Here is a 23,269-nt window from a genome sequence, read left to right as displayed (position 1 = left end):
TGGTTTCACAAATAGGGCAGTTCAGAAGCAGCTATTAAAAAAGTTAATTTTGCAAGTTTTGCTACTTAAAATTTGATTAAAAAGATTTGTTCTCTAAAATGAAAAAAGTTAGACTATGCCATCTTACTTTCCATGGTTTATAATAATTTAACCCACAAAATGGCCACATTCTAACTTAATGTTAGAGGATGTGATTAATTTGTTGGACTTAAGTAATGAATGAATGTTGCCCATTCTAAAAATTCTAATATAATATTTTAATATAAGGTAATGTAGAAATAAATTTGTCTATGAAAAACTTGTGCATCATCCAAGTTCTGTTTATCTAACAGTGGATATTGATATGCTTAATACTTCTATTTCAGTATTGAAATTTAGCACCCTCTTTTCCCCCTCATTACATTCTTTTATACAGTATAACCAAAACATAGGCAGCCTTAGTTTTTCATTACCATTCCAATGTAAGTCTTTGTTGCTACTAATTTGTAGTTTCTCACATCATCTATTTATAAAATCAAACTTTCTTTTTCCGGTTGCTTTGTTTATTGCAGTGTAGCCACAGATAGAAAAATGGTAGCTAATTTTTTTTTCAATTCAAATATTCTTAAGAGAAATGTAAAAAGCAAGCAAGAAAATGTAGGTGAAAGGAAGTGACCCATGATTCTAGTGATCATGTTTAAAGAGAACAAAACTTGCTGCTACTGCAACTAAGTCTTGCTTCTGAGCGTTTCTAGAGCATGGTGTTATTTAAGATGGTTGAATCCATTTCTAAGGTACTATGGAACATCTTCTTAAAACTATCTTTCTGTCAAAACTGTGCTTCTTATAATACTGTACACAATAATGTATTTTTTAATGAAAATGATTTGAAAATCATATTTCCAAAAAAGAGACAGGAAATGGACTACTAGCAATTGAAACTTCATTTAACCTTCTCAGCCAAGGCTCAGTGTTGGGTAATTAGGCAACAGTTCCCCTGCTGTGAAGCAACCTCAGTGCTTAGGGGGGGCATTTTGTTATGAATTTCCAAGTTCAATGTCAGGAGGCTAGGAATACAGTGCACTCATGTAGAAGCCTTGAACAGGCTGCCTACAAATTATTGAAAAGACATATTTAAACCATTGTCTGATAGAGGCGTTTTGCATCTACCCAGTGGTGACCCACCCTCAGCGTTTGTTTTGGAATTCGCAACTTTTGGTGGTGGGTCAACTTCTGATTTAGCAATGCGATGTTGTAATTAATAAGAAATGGTTTTGATGATGGTTATAATTTGTGTTCAACCCTTGACATCAGTACCAAAATCAAAGAATGAGTTTATGTGATGGGGCAATCGCGAGCTGCAATTATATATTGTATGTAAGACCATAAGATGCTTCCCCTTTTTCATTATTTTATTTGAATCCTTTAACTTATTACTTATTATCTGGACATGACAGTACAACTGCAACAGAGAAACTGAACTCTGGTATTGGCTCATATTCAGTACTTGTTTCTTTATGTGAGTACAAAAAAAGAAGACAGCCGCAATATTGCTTTAGGTTTGCTCTTTGACGACATTTGACACATTTGACAATCCACTGCTTTCCTTTCAAAACTCTCCATTAGCACCTTAAGTGTTTCTTGAAAACAATAATCTGGTTGACCAGAACTCATGGTAAAGTCTTTTTATTTACAAAATTGATTGTCCGTTTGTTTGCTAGGTCTTATAGATATCATATAGCTCAAAAGTCAATGGCAGAAAACTGATACGCACCAAAACTATTCAGCCTGTTACACCAGTCTTGACCTCTTTCAGTCATGCAAAGAATTGATTTTATAAACCACTCCTGACATACAGTACTATGCTCTCAGGGACTTAACAATAGGCTACAATTGACTCTGTATATGCTTTTGGTTGAAACCCCAGGATATTTAGTGCTCTAATCCAATTGGGTTCCTTTCTTGAAATTTGGCAATCTCTCCCTCTTCAAGATAATGAAACTCTGTATACAACCATCATACTGACAGGGCCATTTCTGACTATGTTGTGCAACCACTGTGTTATGTACTCATGCACATTACATTGCTGGCTGCACGCTGTGGATTGGCAGCACGTTTTTTGGCCATTTGTTCACCTCAATCAGGTTATTAATACTAGAAAGTAATTTTAATCTGAGAGCTGCTTGATGCTTTTTGCCATGAGGATGTGTGGACACAATCCAGGCCACAGTGGCAAGTATCCAAATCACAGATATCAGAGGTGAATTTGGTAACATTATTTTCATTTTCTTTTTAGTGCTTTGTATTTGGTATAGAAAGTCTTGCTTTGTTGTACTAAAAGAGGATGCATACTGTTTCTTAAAATTAGCTAAACACTATGTGGTCCCCTGTGCGTAAGATTGTTTGATTTAGAAAAATTGTGCACTAAAAGCATTATTTGCATAAAATGTAGAAAATGAAACGGCAGTAATGACTTTTGATGACAGTTGAAAATTATCACTGATGCAAATAATATTCGATTATTGTGTATTTGAAGATGAACATTTTTTGAAGTAATGAGCAATTTTTTTAATTCAGAATTTGTAATTACATACTTCTGATATGTTTTATATAGCTCTTCCTTGGGAGATGCAGATATAACAGTGATATTTGAATGAATTAATGCTCAAATGTGCATATTATAAACTGCAGCAAAAGAGCCATACACATATACAGTACTGTATGTATCCTGATGTCTTAATTTAAAATGTATTATAATGTTACTAACCTCAATAATTTACAAGCAAATCCATGTGTAATTTGTCATTTTATAATTTCATACCTAGGTCATTTCTTGCAAAATAATACTTGAAATATGAAATATACCCAGAAGTCAGATGGACAAAACATGGACATTGCATTGCATGCTCTGAGGAGCACTGCTAGGATTTGCAATAGCCTTCAAAGAACATAAATCTGTTGATCACTGACACCTCAGGAATGCCTGACTGGACTTAAGTCTTGATTCATCATAGAGGAAGTACACTAGCTCATTAAATCTAGCGGATGTGCTTATTACCCAAGTGCAGATAAGATTAGTCAGGGTTTTTGAATACGTTCACTACAAGGAGTTCATGAAAAAAATACAGAGCAGTTCTGGAACTGAACCTATGATATCTAAGAAACATTTCTGCAATACATTGACAAAATATCCTTAGGCAAGTGTGGGAGATCTTGACCAACTACTTTGTGACAAGTCACCTAGATGCTTGTCAGTCCCATCTGAAATCATACACACTCTTTCTACATACACTGAAATGTCCTAAAACATGGAGCTGTCTTGCAAGAGTTCTAGATTTCTCTCAGTTTCCAACAACTGTAATATTGCAACAGCACAATTTGCTTAGACTGTACACCTTATAATACTGTAAAAAGATTAAAAGTGAAAGCAAAGTTGAAAGCAACCTCAACTAACCTTTTTTTAACATGATTTACTTTGTGATGCAAACAAAACGCCTTGAACAATGTGGCTGGGCAGTTTGTTGCAGAACCTGTGAAGCTGTTTGTAAAGAAGCGATTCCAGATTGTGGTGCTCTCCATGCACCTCTCTCTCCTCCAGTCTGTACCGAACCTTTTCCATGGGGTTGCAGTGCCTGGGATGGAATAAAACTAGGTCGGACCTCCCTGTGTGAGGACTTGAGGTTCATAGCTGCGAGCCGACACATGAAAAATAGAATTGGCTATTTCTAGAATTGGGTGGTATAACAACAAAAATGAGATTCTACATTAAAACATTGCACCTACTCAATCCAATTTTATTTGCCAGATCAGTTCACAGTCTTGGGTGTCTAGGTTGTAGTAATGTTTTTATTTTCTTATTCGAAAGAGTTTTTCCTGATCTTGATTCATCTGCAATTTTGACAACTTTTCTAACTGTACCGGCATCTGAAATATATATTATATACTGTATATGAGAGGAGTGGAACTGAAGTGATTCTCTCACGTTAATTGGAATTCTCACTCCTTATTGTAACATTCTCTTGTCTCTCCATTAACCATTTCTCAATCCATGCACAAACATGAGTTTCCCTCAGCATTTAATCTGAGGATCCATGTGGTATTACCTGTGATGATATTACAATATTATTCATCTTAAACTTCTATTTTTCCATAGCTTTACATAAGACTTATTGGTTGATGGCTCATTTGTGCCATATTTGTATGGAAGGGTTTAGGAGCCAGATGGAAGTGATGCTGGAGGTTGTGAGAGGGAGGTTTAAGGTAGTCCAGCAGCAGACTTGTCTCAGAATATAATCAGGGTGTACATCTTCAGGGGGATTTCTGCAGGTGGCTGGAATCGAATCCAAGGGAGAAAGCACAACCAGTATTTATTAACAGAAGCTTTTAAAAAGGGGACTGAAAGTAAAGCCTGTTTAGCAGTTCAAACTCCCTAAAGGTAATAGCTCAATCTTCCCTATTCATCATGCGGAAAGATCCTAGTTTCATCAATAGACTGATCATTTGTTTACCTTGGTTAGAAACCCTTTCCAGTAGGGGGTTTAATAGCTTTTGTCAGTAGAGGAACTGTTACTTATTGATGCACAGGTTGTTCTGCGCTGATGATGATGAGGCAAAATTGACAGAAGTCTATGTTTACCTATTAATTGCAAAGGTCTAAAATACCAAGGTATTTTATTTCAAAATACAAAGGTCTAAAATCCTGTCAGGCAGGATTGTGAGCTAACCAGATTATGTGCTGAACAGAATCTTACAAGGGAATCAGGACACGGTATCAGGGCAAAAAAAAATAGATACAAATCCTTTGAGGTTTATGTGCCAAGGCTCCTGGCTAACATTATAACACTGGCAAATCTTTCACAATTTATTATATCCTTAATTTATGAACTATTGGAAAATACTATCCTGTCTAGTAACTCTGACACTTGTACAGTACCTTTGTTAGGTTAAAATCATTCAAAACCACTCAACCTTTGAATACACTTATAAGGAATATCCCCTTCACTGTCATATAATTGTTATGGTACTGGAAAAATAAAATTATTTGCCTTAGTTTTATCCCCAGAAGCAACATCATTTTCTCTCTTAACCTTTCAATCTATATCTGTAGATATTCGTTCTATATCACCACATCTAAATACATTTATCGGTTCACAGGAGATATGACATGCAGAAATATAAACACCATAATTAAAAGGAAAACAGTAATTAAAAAACTGTTGTCATCAACATATTAGGCGTAATATAGTAACTGTATTTTACCATGCAAAGGTATGTTACCATCCATAATATACATACATTTATTAGATTTTATTATAGTACTGTTCAAGTGATGCTACTTGAAACGTTTCTTCATGATGGTTTAGTTGTTGTAATAGGGAATCACTTATACCAGCAGTGGATTGTTAATTGAATCTGCATGTAGTACAAAACTCATTGTGTAAGAAATATTAATATGTGATGTGAAGTGTTGTGCTTCAAGAATGCCTTCTACCGTACTGTAGCTCTGAATTTCAAAGTAATGGCAAAAAATTACAGAAAAACCTCTACCCACTTAAAAACAAATCTTAACGATTGGCTAGTTATTGTATGGTTTATAATTGTGCAACAAGTGAACCAGTATGTACCAAACTGTTTTGCTATTTGTTTACATAAGGAAGACAGTTACAATAGGTGGGTCATGGAATTCCAATACAGAATTGTGGACTTTGTGATAGAATCTGCAAAAAGAAAGTTTTCACCTGGCTTCTTAGTAGCTTTACGTTTTGACTTTTGAACAGTGTTACACCTGGGCTAGGAGCAGCTCACAGTCCAATGTTGCCCCAGGAAACCAGTGTATTTACACGGCTTCTCGGCCTCCTTCTGACCCCCTGTGAACTCACTCAGGACACATCAGCGCAAAAGAAAATATCTCCCAAAGGCCATTCATTTTTCATTCAGCCAGAGCCTTCCAGTCTCAATCAGGCAATTGAGGAGACTGTTTAAGCTTCACAGTACTGAAACATTCATCCAACCAACTCCAAGGTTTTTTCCTCGATTCACGATCATTTAATCATTTGGGCCATTCATGCCATTAATATATCAGCCCTCGCCGACTTTTCGCAGCTCGTAAGTTTCACCCCTTTTTCTTTTTTTTGCCCTCTTCATTCCGCTCTGCCTCTTCATTTTTAACAGCTGTATTCAAGCCAGTCTTTCTGCTGCATCAAGGCAGCTTTTTTCCTGGCTTAATATTTCGCAGACAGCCACATTCAAGCTAGCCGCTCTGCTGCATCAAGGCAGCTTTTTACATTTAACATCTAAAATATATATTTTATATATTAAATAATTGAATATATCAGCTTAATTTATTTCCAGAGCAGCTGTATTCAAGCTAGTATCTCCATTGCATCAAGGCAAGTTTTCATTCAACTCAGTTTTTCGATCGTTCTGCATTATGAGCTCATCATCTCTCATGTAGCCGCTCTCCCCCTAAGCTTTCCTGAAGACTCCTGAGGCTCCTCTGTGAACCTGTGCTTGGAGCTTGGCTTGTCATTCGCCATGGCCCAGAGATCTCAGGGAGCGCAGCATAACGCAGCATCACAAATGTAGTGTAGTGCATGTTTGGATCTGCTGTGCACAAACTGCTGCTTCAAATCTGGACAGTGACATGAACCAGTTGTATCCCTGTGGCTGCTCTCAATTAGTTGAACATTGCGGGGATCCAGTGGGTTTGAATCTAGAAGTGGGTTCTTCCACTTGCTTGCCATGGTGGCTGTTCCCCTCTGAATTTGCACTGTCATCACAATGACGTACATTAGCCGCCCTGATAACTGCCTGATATTTTAATATTTCCACTGTGGGCTTTGAGAATGGCCGGACCATACATGAATCAAGAGCTGTGTAATATTTTCATCTAACGCAATACGGTGGGAGGGTTGTCACGTTTACCCTATCGGAGTTGACTAATATTAGGCAGCTCTAGATTTTGTTTTAAAAAGAAAACCATCTGTCAATTACAAATGTAGTAAATACTGTAATTAGTATGATTAATTTTTGTAAAAACAAACTGCTTTGTAATTTTTGCAGTATCATCCAGTTAATAATTTCATTAAATTCATTTGGAGTGATTTCAATTAAAAAACGACAGTAGGAGTTGGCACATTTATATTTTCTTGATATAAACACCAAAAATATATAACTTTTAAAAAACATGACTGCGTGTTCAACTTTGGTCTCAATGACTACTTCAGTTCTATGATGCACCCTTTCCACTGTGTTTTGATGGATGGGTGGATTAGTAGGTGGCCATTCTTTCTGATTCATGGGTGCTAGTGTTTTTGTCTTGATGAATTATTTCAGTTAATCCCGCAGCTCTAAAATATGGCAGTCAGGACTTTGGGCTATAAAATGATTGCAGTGCTGTTCTCCCTAAACCGCTACATTACACTTCCAACATTATGGCATACGGAGTTATTATTTTGGGAGATGTAGGGGTCATCACTATAAAATTCCACTACTTCTGGCAGTGTAGTGTTTTCCAAAATGCTACAATTCACTTCTTGTTGACAGCTACAATAAACAACACTTACAGCACACACACCATTAGAAACACAACCTCACACTGCTATTACCACAGCTGGGATGGTGTATTTCAGATCAAAGGGTCTTCCAGGCTGCTACCATATTTATTTTCACATTGACAATTAAAACGAGCAATTATTTTATGGCTATAACCTACAGTAAGTAAATTGCTAAAAAAAAAAGCACCTTTACAGTAATACTTTTTTTGTTCTGGAATGACATATTTAGGGTAGTACAGTAGACCTTGCATTTTTTGTGTATTTCATGTATACACTTGATTTACAAAAACAATCTATAGTGTGGCCACAATTTGGTGCACCACTGCGCATCTGAATGTATACAGTACATGTACACATGCCCATATACATATTAATATTTAGGAATGTTAGAGAAATTTGCTCCATACTGCTCAAGCAGCCACAAATGGTCTGAGACAGAACGGATGCTTTGGGCTGGTAATGGTAATCGCTGTTAATGACTTTCTTGCAGCCCTGCTGCTTTCTAGAAGATAAAAAAGCCTTTCTACATCAACATCAAATTGATTTTATAAATGGTCCTTCATGGAGAGGCTTATTTTAAGCCCCTAGATGCTAAAAATGGAATAGTAGAAATGCAGAGTCCTATTTTGAATCCACATTATTTTCTATTGGAATTTAAGCACCTTAGTGTTTTGAATGTACAGTAGAGCCCACAGTAGATGTCACATCACAAAGTGCACTTCATTAAAACGTAAAATAAAATATTATTTTGGAATGTCTCATTTTTGTATAAAATAGGAACCACCACACTTGGCTTTGTAATACACTAGAGATGTGTCATTAGAAGAAACTCTTTTCTGTCATAACCAATAAAGTAAATTTAATATTGGCATTATACAGTAACTAAGGAATAAATACTGTATGCTTATTTTCTATGCTTTATCTTTTATATAGTTTCAATATTTTACAGTCACATTTTTCAAAAACAGAATAACATAATTTGCCACTTACATAGATAAATAATTGGTAAAGTTCTTGAAATGTTATTAGTTTCCGCAGTACCAAAAGAAAGTTTTTTTCAGGGCTTGAAATTGCAGCATAACAGACCCTTTTTAGTGTTTCTTTTTCTTTGTCAAGATTTTGCTTCTTTTCCCTGACCAAAACTTTACATTTTAATTTTAATTAAATGGTTTTAGATACTGTTGCATTGCTGTGCAGTCATCTTTGTATTGATTTTGCCATAAGGGTGATCTTTTATTTTGGATAATGAAAGATTAGTTCATGTTGGTATTAAAGTGTACAAGTGAATTATTTCCCTTCCATAACAACTCTCTGTTACTCCATGGCAGCAACAGCAATTTTAGTAATTTTACAATGTACGCATTCAAATTTGCAAACTGAGTTTAGAAAAATATCACACATTCATTCATTTCATTTTTTAAAAGCGAAGTAGCTTTAAAATGAAGCAACAACAAGAGACTTCTAATGACTCCTGGCTCAGTCTTAAAACACCTATGTTTCCCTTTTACATTATTTACTGGGAATATTTATTTCTTGCACCTCTTTATTATGCAAGTCACGGAGAAGTGTTAACGTAGCCAAGCATCCCCTTCTTTTTTAAGCCAAGGTTAAAAAAAAATCAAGAAGTAGCTTCTTATCCTGTAGGCCACAGTACAGATGTCATGCATTCCTGTAATGACTCACCAAGGGAAGTGCCTTGGCCTTCTGATAAACAGTTTCTATTACTGAGGGACAATACTGTGGGCTTCCTCAAGGAGTCTCAAGATTCCTCTTCTCTGATGTTAGAGCTGCCTCCACCAATCTGGAATCCACCTTGTCATGCATTCAGCAGGTAGTGTAGAGAAATTTTAGTTCTGGACAAAGAGAATAAGTGGATGAATGTTCTCCAAGCCATACAGAACTAAAACAAACACAGTATTAGTGTCAAAGAAGAAATTTACCCAGCTTAAGCTCAGTCTGGCTGAGAAACTTCTTATTCAGATTGTGCATTGCTGTAGTGCTATATTGGATACACAGTCCAGCTGGTGTATAGTCTTCCAGAGGGCACTGAAAAAGGTGATCTTTTTTCCTATCTGTTATTCTTCATGGATAATTTAACCACAAATTCACCACAACAGCTGGAACAGTGCAGTTTCCTGCTTTCCCTGTCCAAGTTGAAAGTTATTTACACTGGTCAGTCAAAGCTGTTTGATGTGGCAGTGGAAGCCGAAACACTCAGATATAACGAGACCAGTGGAACCCAGTCTATTGCAGAAACTGAGTTCACCACCTTGAAGATAATTCTTCAATGGAAGGAGACCCCGACTTGCGGTGCTAGAATTTAAAAGTCAGAGGAGTGATGTATGGCTTTGAAGCTGGAGTTTCACAGGATTGTCTAGCTGCATAGCACTGGCCTTTTGTGGTTTGTGGTTTCTTTAAATCCAGAAATGGCATTTAACCAGCCAGAATAGAACTACCTCTGGGCAAGAAGGTTCTGGTTTTGATTCACTCACTGTACATTAATAGCCACAGCTTGTGTTTAATCCAAGTTGTTGATGATCCTTCAATTAGGTGCACTTTGCACTTGGTGTACTGTAGGTGCTGTGCATGAATATTTGTTGTTTTGATCAAACTACCTTTCATCAGAAAACATACTATTATTGCTCCTGTCAATCCTATGAGCAACAATTTACTTTTTATTAAAAAAAGAGATAAGAACACTGTGGTACAGTATATTGAAAATATATACATTCATTTTGTTGATGTATTTAATATAACAAAAGCAACAGTGTGTGAAACAGATACTGATGAAAAGGAATTCTGATGACCTTAAGACCTATTCACAAAGATAAGTACTTCTATCTGTACTGTATCTATGATATATATGTCTTTACTGATCAGTGGCATAAAGATTCTCTGAAATATATTTTGAAAGAAAGCCTTGTGTGCAGATTAATTCAAAGGTTTAATACACCAGCTACTGGTAACTTAAAAGGTTATTTTATGGCAAGTCTTTGTTTGTTGGAGGCTTCAGGAGGCAGAGTGTTAATTTTTCAATATGTGACTGGTGAGTGAAACTTTTATTCAAACCTAACCCTAGATGACCAAATACAAAACTGGAAGTATATTAAGAAGAGGAAATAACACAACTGTTGAGTTGAACAGGGGGTGTGAATCCTGTCTGTACAGACAGTAAACATTCTTGTCCATGGCAAAATCTGTCAGTGGTAGTGGATCCAAATGCCGAAGTAAAATTATGTCTTGCTCATATATCAGTGTCTGGTCAAAAAGATATTGATTGACAGCAGTTAATATTTCTTTTTATTTTATTATAATTTAGACAGATAAAACCATTTTAAGTACAAATCACATTACATAACCATCCTTTTACAATTCAAATTTGTATACATACATCATACATGAGAGTTTAGCCTATTCTTATTTGTTCCCTTAACCCATCTAGACCAATATTTGACAATTTTGTTCATCTGTAATTTAAGTGAAAATGTTTCCATTATATATATTTTGTTTATTGATTCAATCGTTATTCGTTTATTAACTCAATCCAATCATTCATTGTTGGTAAATCGAGGAGAAGCCATTTTCTCGTTACAGATTTTTTACCTGGAGATAAAACAAATACAAATATTCATCAGTATCTCTCAAGTGAGGATCCATCAAATATAAAACCTGAAATGTAAAGGGAAAATTCCTTTCAAATGTGTTCTCCAGGGCCAAATGTAAATTATATGAAAATGATTACCTTCTGGGTTTCCACACTGCCTCCAACATTTAGAGTTTTCCCCAGTATGGTGTGCCTTCTGCCTCAGAATAATAAAGAATCAAACAATATTTTTCCAGCATAATTCTCTCCATAAATATGAGTTAATACATCTGTATTGAAATTCAAACATTTTATACCACTCTTTCTTTTACCCATTTATCTTTTATATACCTCATAGAATGTAATTTCTTTTCCATAAAGAACCTCCATTTTCGTTACCTACTGTAATAATTCTTGAATACACACAGAATGATTCAATGTCTTTCCACTTGATTTGATAATCTGGATTACAGGAATTATTCTGAGTTTAATTTGAGATGCATAAAAGTGATCTTTCACATTCAGTCAAAGCATTCCCTCTTTATCTTTTGAATGTTGCATTGTTTTGAATCTTATTCTTAGTTTTCTCCTCTGCGTTATAAACCTAAAATTATTTTATACCATTACAAAAATTGTTTTGGAGAGACTACAACAGGGAGAGCTTGGAATAAGAAGAATTATCGTGGTAGCACACTCCTTTTTACTGATCCAACACCCAACCAAAGTCATTTGGGTTCCATATCAATATATTTGCTTAAATCTTAGAGGTCCATAATTGGTCCTTAATTGTTGATAATTTAGAAATCTGTTTTGGTAAATAGACTCCTAGATAGATACCTCATTGAGTTCTGGTCGTACCTAAAATGGTATTTCCCTTTTAAAAACAATTCGGAGGTTTGTAGTTAAAATTTAGAACGTGGGTTTTTTGGACATTTAATTTATAGCCTGCCAACAAACCAAAGCTGTCCAAAAGCTTCATTAGTTCATAGAAATTAACTAGTGGGTTCCTCTAGGTATAAACAAACATAATTTGCATATAATGAAATCATATGTTTCCCCCCTTAAGTAATACATTTTATGTTGCTATTTTGTCATGTCCAGTAGACAAGTGGCTCTATATAGAGAGAACAAAGAATAGAGGAGATAAAGGGCAGCCTTGTCTAGTCCCACTTTCAAAAGTTATAGTGTCAGATAAATATCTATTTTGATTTGTGCTGTTATCACATGATTGTCTATCACATGAAGTTTGAATACTTTTGACATTTTTCACTAAAGCCAAACCTACTCAAGACTCTATAAAGGTATTTCCAACTAACTGAGCCAAAACCTTCTCAGCATCTAGGCTTATCAGAGGAGTTCCTGAATTATATTGTTGAATATGGTTAATAATGTGCAATGTGCATAGTTTATTATCATGGATTTGCCTATCTTGAATGAACCCTGTTTGGTCATAGTGTATCAATTGCTACATGTATTTTATAGTCTGCAGTAAAGACTGAGTGCAGTCTGAATTATTCCCAATCCAATCTTTTCTCTCCATGATGGGGACATTTTTCCATTAATTAACATTGATTTATAAGTAAAAAGAAGATTTTGTATCAAGTGTTATACAATTCAAAATTAAAACCATCAGTGCCAGGTGATTTATTAGCTCTGAGCCTTGTAAAGCTCAGTTCAATGTTCCAAGAGCTAGCAGCTGATATTTCTCAACACATAAAAATTCATTCAGACCCGACACCCAGGATGCATTGTCCCTGGCATTGTCCCTGGCTGAACGGTAAAAAAATGTAGACTATTGCTTGAAATGGTGGTGACCTCTGTCACTGAATTAAATTAAAACTTTGCAAGCCATTATAAAATATTTACAAACCATAAATACTTACTGTACAAAACTATCTAAACCAGTTCAGGAGTTATAGAAATGTTCTGTAAAGTTATGATACAAGAATGTCTAATGCTTCATGTTAACCTGCCTGCACAGAGGATTGACAATTCGGGTATACAAATGAATTACAGCCCCCCTGGAGTGAAGTAAGACAAACAGATATGAAGTTGAAGTTGGTGGAGAGCTGGTGAGAAGAGATGTCCAGGAAGAAAAGCTTGATGTCTCTCATTTATTTTAATGAGGGAACAGGTGATTCAGGGGCTTGTTCTCCCCCAGTTGCTTCAGTCCAAACCTTCAAAAACCTTCAAAATAAACTCCATTTATAAAAAGGGCACATTTATCCTTATAGTGTTAAGTGTAAGATTATATTTCCCATTGCATGTGACTGATATGAATAGAGACTACAGTTTTTACTTCAGATTTTTTTAATAATGTTTCGTTAAATTTGAAAATAAAAAAAAAACATAAGCACAGGAACATTTAAAAAAAAGGGAGTACAGAGGAAATGCAAAAAAGGGGTAACCTGGCTAATTAACAAACAAAAAATGTTTTTCATTCTGACAGTTCTTTTACTAAGAAAATTCAATTTGCTGGCACTTTTCTGAAAAGAAAACAAGAAGATGTCACCAGTCCAGAGTGAAATATTGTTTTGGATCCTTTTATACTGTACATGTGATACAGTTCCCCCAGACTATTAGATTAACTTTATCTCTTTTGTTGCAAAGTACCATCTGATGACTTGATGTACTACAATTGGTGCTATTAAAGTCAGTTTAAATAATAAAGTATAGGAAGAGTCATGGAAGACAAATACGACTAACATGTAACCCTTACATCTAATATAAAACAGGTTCTTCAGCCATAGTTACGGTCAGAAGATCAGATATAATGGCCTTTGAGGAAGATGAACTCCTCAGCCTCATGTGCTCAGCCTCTATGCTGTGACAGGCATAGACAGTGTTTTATTTGTCTAAGATTTATTTTTCTGAAACCATCACAGTTTCTTTATTTCTTTTGAAAGAACGCTCCCTGTAAACCGTAGGAGAATGGTAGTATCCTGTTGAGAAATTGTTTCAGAAATGGACATGTAATGAAGGCGGCACTGGACCTGCCAATGTGGTTTTATTGAATGCCAAAAGCATAAATCATCCTATGACAATTACGCATTTTGAAAGTTTCTATTTACAGCAAATGGAATCTGTTATACTGTATGTATATGAGAACACAACAAGTGAACAAAATGTTTCATACAGTATGTCAGTATTATTGCTGTGAATAATTCTGTCAATTTTACTGGCACAAATCAAAACAGGTTTGATTTTTTTTTTTTACAAATTGTGTTCTAGCCTGTCCTGTTAAATCTAGACGCCCAAACAACGGACCAGGTTCTGCTTGGTTACTCCTTCAGAGAAGAAATCTGAGAGGAAATAAAAACAATGTATTGGGTTCACTTTATAAACAAGCAATGGGTAACCCTGAGGGAGGACCACTGTCTCATTAGACACTTGAAATTGAATAGCAACATGCCTGGGAAATATTGGACTCTTTTAGTCGAATCTGTTAGAGGGCTGTTTGTGTCTAGGAAGGGGGTAGGGCATGTGTATGTGTGTATAGGATGTCCAACAAATTTTGTTGTAGTTCAAAATAAAGCAACTCTACTTTTCACATTACAGTCGATTCTGTTATAACTCAATAGTCGAGTTTCCGAATAACCTTGCGTCATGGAAAACTAACATTATAATTGCTGTTGAATCATTCACAATGAATGGGTCTGGGGGATGCTATCTTGAAAACACCATCATGATTTTTTTCTATACAAGTTTGAGTGCTGTTGTTAGCTCTTGTGTGTTACTTTGTCAAAGTAGTGTTTTATTGTTATCATATCATTCAGTAAGTGAATACAACTAATGAAAACACTAAAAAAGTGCGTGAGCCGGGTCGAGTATATGCCAACATTTGTCATGCAGCAATAGATGTGGGGGAGAAAGTGATAAAGATGGAGGAGGGTTTGCATTTTAACTTTCAAAGTGAAAAACGTTCAAACATGTTTAAGCTATAGAAATATTTAGAAAACATTGACTATACTTTAACACTGACTTACCTCGCTGCATGTAATCAGCCATGCAAGCATTTATTCTTCTCCTGTTTCTGTTTACTTGATTTACTTGATTGATCCTGACACCCGAAGAAGGCTCCACAGCCTTTACTTGTTCCTTTGTAGCCTATGCATGCTGATGCAGCTACCTACTTGAACTACTTACTTCAGCTACAGTAGGTGTTGGTCCTGCCTTGAATTTTGCTAAATGTTATTCTAGATATCCTATGCAATTTTTATAATGGTTTTATTCTTCATATTTTTGTAACTAGGCAACTTTCCTGTTTATGTCAAAATCTAGGTAGTACTGTATACGTGTTAGAGCAGTGGTCTGAATGTAGATGCCTGTGGTACGACACTACTCAAATGATCCCAATTGGACCATTCAACTTAATTGATCATTCATTCTGTACCTGCGGTGCTGGTATAGAGTTGTGTTATGTCAATATAATATCTATTTATACTGACATAAAAAAGTACAATACCAGTATAAGTATATAATATAAATAGACAAGGGAGTTCTTTCTTTTGAGTCATGTCTTCATAGAGTTCTCACTTGCTTGGTTTGAAAGCAAAAAAATAATAAAACAATTAACCTCCTAACTGAGCAGCCGGGCATGAAGGAAACTGGTTAGGGATAAAATTATAACAGCTACAGAATTCAGCAGCTGAGATGGGAGAAAATTTCCATGACTCAACAATATCCCGGTCACTCCACAAAGCTGCCCTGTATGACAGAGTAGAAAACCCATCTCAAATCCAGCATGTAGTTTTCAAGAAAGAATTTAAGTAATGCTGCAAATATAAAGCAAAGGATTTTGTAGTGATACAAGATAAAATTGGAATGTTTTCCTTGAATGAAAGAAAAAGCGTTGCAAAATGCATCACACAGTCAGCACGATTACTATTTTCATGCATTGTGGTGGCAGTATTACTGTATTCTTCTCATCAGCTGGGACTGGGATGTTTGTCAAGGTTGATGGAAACATACAGTAGATGCAGCAAAGTCTTGGCAAATCTGTTTTAGAGCTAAAAAGGGGGCAAAGAGTCACTTTCAGGATGTTAGGATTGGAGGACAAGCTGGCAGAGCAAACTAGAGGAAAATACTATAGGAACACCTATTTCCAACTGCTAAAGACTTAAAATTTGGGACAAAATTCACCTTTAAGAAAGACAATGACTGTAAATACAAGAAAAGGCTAAAATGGAATAGCTTAAGAATGAATGTCCTTGTGTGGTCTAGTCAGATTCTTGAGAAATTGTGAATAGACTAGAAAAGTGCATATAATCAAATCTCAAGAAAATTGGGAGACGTTAAGCACATCTGTTAAAAAGAATGAGCACAAATTGTACCAACTCAGTGAGCAAAGTTGTTGGAGACCTATCCAAAGAGACTTTGAGCTATAATTACTGCCAAGGCTGCTTCCACTAAAATATGCTCAGACATATTTCTCATCTTAAAAAAAGTCACAGACAGGCAACTATTTGGATATAAAAATTGTCATTAAAGAGTCATTTTAAAGGGAGAGAAAAAATGCATTAAAATAATCTAATAAAGAGTTAATGCCCAATTATTTAAATAGACATACTGTAACTATATTTCAGTACGGGGAGCAAGCTTGATAAGTTTGCAGGGAGAAAAGCTATAGAAGAATCCCCGTAAATGGAATGTGCTCCTTTCATTGAAAGGATAAAAAGATTGGTTTGTCACATTCATAAAAGATGCAGAGGAATGGCCTCTATTTTGCTAACAGCTCTGAAATTCTTTTTTACGGATTCTCAGAAATGTGTTTATATAATGTGACGTGTATGACAGATTTCCAGGGGTCATGCGAAAGCTGGGCTTACCACTGTAAATAATGCATGTCTGTTAAGGAGCTGGGGAACAAACTGATTGTATAGATTTGATATGTGCACTCTGCTGTGTTGGATCCACACAGCAACTTGCCATTTTGGGGGCCAAGCGCTCATTGTGCCTTCGATCACTTTATACTGAATGTGCTGAAAAGGATTTTAAAGCATTATCTATGATTGTAGAAAGTAAAGTAGGTTAATTTAGCATTACTGTAGATGTGGTCTAGTTTGGACTCGTTGAAAAGGAAATTAGTTAATCTGCCAAGAGAACAAACATACTGTACCAAGCCAGCAAATCTGTTATGAGATCTATTGTTGAGTAATTATGACATTTTACTACCTATACTGTATACTCTGTATTATTTTGCATTTGAGCAATATTAGGAATATTAGGAGACTACTTTCTCATGATCATATACAGTAATGCACAAGTTTCACAAAGTATTAAAAAAAACATCTCCTTCTGCCACAGTATATAAAATACAGGTACTGTAGTCATCAAAATACCAGAGGCTTGAACAAAATGTTCATCGCAGAAAAATATATTTGACATACTGTATATCTCAGTTTCTCTCTTTCACGTTGAAAGGTGAAGTGACGTAGTTCTACACATCGTGTGATACATGAGTCACAAAAGGCAGTCTGGAATTGAATTTGTATTTTTCTTCTCAACACACTGGCATTCTGAAGCCTTTTGTAAAAGGGTTTGGTTTGTTATTGAGCCTTCACTGCATCAGAATCAAACAGAATAAGGTAAATACCTGAAGGTGGCTTCCTGGACCTGTGCTTTGCTGTCCAACAGATCATTTATAAAATGGAGTATATATTAAAAATGTTGTTTTTGTAACAAAGGGCTTTTGACCCTCAGTGATTGGAAAAATAATATTTTCTTTTGGTTAATTCTTCATCAGATCTTGATTATTATCTTCTTTCCAGTTGTGCAACATAATCATTTTATTATTCAGCATTACTTAAAATAATATATTTACCTTTTATTTTATTATTAATATTAATATTATTATGCCTTAATGTACTTTTCACCAAGGCTGCATAAAAAACATTTCCCTAAACCAACTCTGTAAGTGGACTTTATTGTTTTGAAATGCGATTAAAAAAATTATTGGAACACAGCAGAATATTTTTTATTGAGAATGTTGTTTTTTATACTGGTATTTTCATATTCAGCTATGATATGAATGGCATATTCAAAATGTTGATCTCAAGATACAGTATATGTATACAGTATATAATGTAATTTTCATTAGTGTACAGTATGTGGTACTTATAATATAGCAACATATCTAGAAGTATTTGTAAAATATTTTAAAGTATCTGTGAGGATTTAATACTCTGTACAAACATTAAATACATTTTGTTGTAAAAAGCCATTAGCTCTCTAAATAATAGAAATTTCTAATCTTGATTTGGTTCCCCTTTTAACTAGACATCCAGAAATAGTTTTGCTGTACTGCCTGGTTTTGGCCTAAACCACTGTATTGACGTTATACAAGAGAACAGGAAAAGGCCACTCTAAACGGCATTAGCATAACTCTAAACAGGATCTCTGCATTATTTTCTCTTTGTTTTGTACATGCATCTGTACTGTATGTTGGCTGCTGTATGGATCTGATAAGCTGAAATAGAATAATTCAGTGTGAGCAGGAAATGACTTGTGTGGGTGTGTATGTGTGTGTCTAAGGTGTAGGAGTATGCATGCATGACTTAGAAATAGAAATTTTAATAACCAACAGGTGCAGCGGGCACATCAATCTTTTAGCCCACTCAGTCAAGGGGATGGTGTGTTTAAAGCAAATGCCTTTGGGCATTGAGTACTCAGATGCTGCTGGCAGACCAAGTTCAGGCTTATTTTGAAAGTTGATCATGGAATTTGGTAGAATTGTGCAGAAAAAAGAAAGAAGACCATGTTTTTTGTAGGCTTACTGTACCTTAGACAGAGGCAGGCTGAGGTGGGGATATAGCATGTGCTCCTAATTTCATAGTTTTTAACAGTCAGTGAATCACTTATTCATAGCTGACACTGGCTGATTAAACATTAAGATTGCTGTGCTGCTTTGTACCACTTCATGGCACCTGCTCAGAGTGTTAAAGCTGATGCTTTTTTTCTATTAATCAAAGACACAAAATGCCTTTTACATAAGCTTCTAGGTACCTGGTGCCTTCAGGTTTGTCTAGGGTTTGCAGCAAATTATATTTCCCACAAGTCCTGTAAAATACAATGGAAAAATACTGAAAAGCAAGGCACAGAAAAATATTAGCAGGGTAGAGCTGAAATATTATATACCAAGTGTTCCTCACTGTTACTTCATTGTGTCCGAATATCTCAATTTATTTATAGATTCTTTTAAATTCTTTAAAAAGTAAGCAATAAACTTTGATGAAAATCATAATTAGGACTAACTAAATACTTAAACTAACTAAAACATTCAAAGAATATAATTCATGCTTATAAAATAATTTACTCTTCATGTTAAATTTTCTAAATATCACGTCCTTAAACATTTCTCTTCTGAGGCAAATAAAATCAGAATAGTGAACTTGGAAAATTTACAAGGCACTGCTGTCTGTACACTTAGAGATTGCAGAGCCAAGAGCAGGTCTTTGGTCAGCACCGGCAGTGAAAACAGCTTATTGATTATTTCAGGAAGACTGAATGAATTTCCTGTTAACTCTAACTTTACTTGTTATTCAATTTCTCTGGTAAATAAACAGCCTACAGGGAAGTTGTCCACTGTAAGATTGTTTAAGAATAAATCTTTTCATCATCCATTGTTTCCTATTAATTACTTCTACCATACTTCTTCCTACATTGCAATATTACAACGAAGAGATCTCAACAAAATGGCTATTTAATCATCATTATTGCTGTTTGAGAAATGAACCACATCTTGCTGGTAGTGTGATCTGTTGGCATTTGTTTAAATGTTTGTACCTCACAAGAAGGCAGCTAATTAAAATGATAAGAATTCTCCCAAGTTCCAGAACAGTGAGAAAATAAAATGTGTAATCGTTAGCAAGGACCTGACAATGCTTCTTTTTGTGTGGGGTAGAAGTGATGTCATTTTTGGCTGAAGACCAGTTGTGACTGCACTACAGAACTGCTGCTAGCCTTGTTATAGCATTACAGGGTTCCCTTTTCAGCAAATGTACATGTCTTTGTGGAGCTTAAATGTCAGAGTTAAGTTTTTAAACATTACGTTGAATTCACCGAAGTGCACTGACAACCTTTTTTTCAGTAAATTAGTTTTCGGCATATTGACAAACGTTTGTGCTACGCTGTTGCTGGCAGCTTACTTCATAACTTGCCTTTCCAACAAGATCTCAACAAGTAACATCTCAATCTGCTGAGAAAACCCATTTTAAGTGGTTCTTGTTTCTTGAGATTCTAGCTGTAATTTTATTTTATCTAGGCATGAGGCTATGTGAATGTGAAATAAAGTAGTCTGACATTCTAATGAATGCCTATAGAGAGAGCATGGAGAGCAGACCTTGGAAAGAGCTACAGATTACTCTGTTGCGTGGGTGTATGGTATTAAGCATATCAAATGGAACCAAGACCAGTTGTATTTTCAGCAAATGATGAGTGTGTCACTGACTTGCTCTCAAGGCTTACTGTAGAACAAAGAATGCTAAATTCCAGGCCTGATCTTGCCAAGCGTTCTTGGCAGCTAACTAGCGTTCCTAGAAGAATGTCTGGGGAGGAAAAAAATAGTAATTTGGTGTTAACATGGAGAGGAATGAAAACTAAAGTATCGTTCAATATGGTTTTTTTTTAAATCTGTAGTTACCTTTGAAAATCTTTTGTTTTACTGCCTCCAAGATAGGATAAACAACTTTGCGAACACCTTAGTCCAGTTCAATAAAGAAAATTTAGGGTGTTTTTATTTTCTTGACAGTTTGGTCCCCACTGCAGGAACTTACTACACTGTTAACATTTCCCTTGCTTTTGTCACTAAGAAGGACTTCTTTGAGAGCGGACCTACTGTACATGCTCTTTGACCTTTGTTGCCCTGGAAACTAGTGAACCTGGAAACTAGTCAAACATTGTATTATGGTCTTCCATTCCTTCCCCTTTAACAAATAATGAAAAGTATTTTATTATGCATTATACAGTATTATGAAATAACAATCCTTCTCTTTATTTTGACATTTTTTCCTCTCAAAGCACTAAATCATTTTATCTTTGCCTGATCTTTTGGGGTACTCTTAGGCTTATAATAGTTTTTTTTTTGTGTGTCAGTTGTAATCATAAGAAATGTCTTCCTAGTTTATTGTAACTACCAGAATTTGGAGCTACCAAAAACATCATACTTTTACATTTTTTTAAAAAAAGGCACTCATACAGTCATGTCTTAACTAGTAATTAACTAGTTTATGGGCTGTTTTCTTTTTTAGTGAAGGGAATAAACAATCATAAACAATCAACATGACTAGCATTGTGAAAGATGTTACTGTTTGTAATACAAGGTTCAATGAGTGTTAAATTTAAGGATGCTTCTGTTAGTGTGTTTTGGTATTAAACAAATTTAAAGTCTTTGAGTGAATGATTTTTTGTAATGAAAAGGGTTGTATTTATTATACAAATATGGGTGTTTGACGTTTGTACTCTAGGGAATGTAATACATAAAGTATAGACATACAAAATGCTGAATTGTTTCTCTGGACAAATTCTTAATTTCCCCATAGGAAATAATATCTTATAAAGTTTCTCGTTCAATCCCTTTTCTTGTTGTCGGCTCTTTCTGTTACAGTGCTAATCTCTTCTAATGCATTCGAGTTGATCTCTATAATGATACTTTTTACTTCTAAGCAGTTTTCAGAGACTTGGAGTGCTGATATTTATTGATATAAATGTGCTACATGGCAGGTTCTGCTATGTATGCATATATTACTTTACTACATATGAACAGTTTCTTTTCATTATATTTTTTATTTTTTATGTTGAGCACACATAAATGGGGAGAGATCTATTTAATAAATTGTATATTACTCACATGAATTAATTCAAGGTTTGATGTCTGCCTGCACCAATCATATACAGTAAATGGCAGCTTATAATATAATAATAATAATAATAACAACAACAACAACAACAAAAACAACAACAACAACAATAATAATAATAATAATAATAATAATAATTTAAAGACAAATAGGAAGTAATTTGTGAGATAAGAAACTATATTTGCTTAGCATAATTCCTCTGTTATTTGAATACAGATTGTTGGAAATACTTCCGTGGCATACAAAGGCTCTGTAATCCTTATAATAACGATCTCCAGTCCTGTTCAGCCCACACTGAGCCTTACAAGTAGTACAGATCTGTTCACGCACCTCTTTGCCAATCTAATAGAGTTGCCTTGTGTAACTGCACAAATATGGGAATTGTATCTTCCACATTCAGTTTGTAAATCCATCTACACATATACTGTAACGTCTGTTAATTCTACTTATTAACTCATAATGCTTTACAGTAAAAAAGGGTTTACAACTGTAGATTCTATTGTTGTGGAGAGTACTGTACTTTCCCAGTAATTTGCTTCAACAACCGAAAAACATAGGTGAAGAAAGTTTATAGATAAGGGGAGGACATTTTGCCTAATTTAGCCATGGCATCATCTTTCACTGCATGAACTAAACTATACAGTATTGTAGCTTGTTCCTCGCTCCCTCACTCCTTGTGTAATGAAGAATTCGTGTTCTTGGTTGTACTTGTACTTCCACTTGTATTTGACTTGTGTCTTTTGGTTCTGTTATATTCCACTGTTGATTTTGAAGAAGGTTGTGAGGTCAGCTTTGCCAGTGCTTTTGAGAATTTTGAATACTGGAATCTGGACCCCTTCCAACTGTGATAGTCTACTCTGTGAAGCGCTAAAATGATTAAATCCTTTTTTGCTGTAAGAACATCTCTTTCCTTTGAGCAAAGGAATGCAATATATCCTGTCACTCTTCTCTGGTATGTTACTGTATATGTTTATTCAAGTGGTAATCAAAATTGTACACATTATTGTAAATTAGATCTTACTAGTGATTTTACTGTTAGAAGTGTACAGTTCTAACACAACACTGCTTTAGAGTCTTCAATATGAACGATATATCATAACATTCAATTTGCCTTTTTAAAACACTTCCCCAGATCTAGAAAATTAAATACAGTATGTTAATTTTCCTTAGCAATTTCTTCATGATATTTTTGTTTTTTTATTACCAGTGTTTCCTTTCAGTCACTTTTATTTGCACAGCTACAATTATTTCTTTATATATTTTTGGATCAATTTGTACAAAACTTTAATCTCTCT

The 23,269-nt window shown here is 35.1% G+C and overlaps 1 protein-coding gene across 2 annotated transcripts in view; it reads left to right on the top strand.

Moving 5' to 3' along the window:
- Positions 1-23,269, top strand: part of il1rapl1a (interleukin 1 receptor accessory protein-like 1a) — a 514,328-nt gene that overhangs the window by 14,850 nt on the left and 476,209 nt on the right. The window lies entirely within an intron of this gene.

Source organism: Lepisosteus oculatus, chromosome 15, assembly GCF_040954835.1.
Source record: "Lepisosteus oculatus isolate fLepOcu1 chromosome 15, fLepOcu1.hap2, whole genome shotgun sequence".
Taxonomy (NCBI): Eukaryota; Metazoa; Chordata; class Actinopteri; order Semionotiformes; family Lepisosteidae; genus Lepisosteus; species Lepisosteus oculatus.
This window is presented reverse-complemented; position numbering and strand designations above follow the sequence as displayed.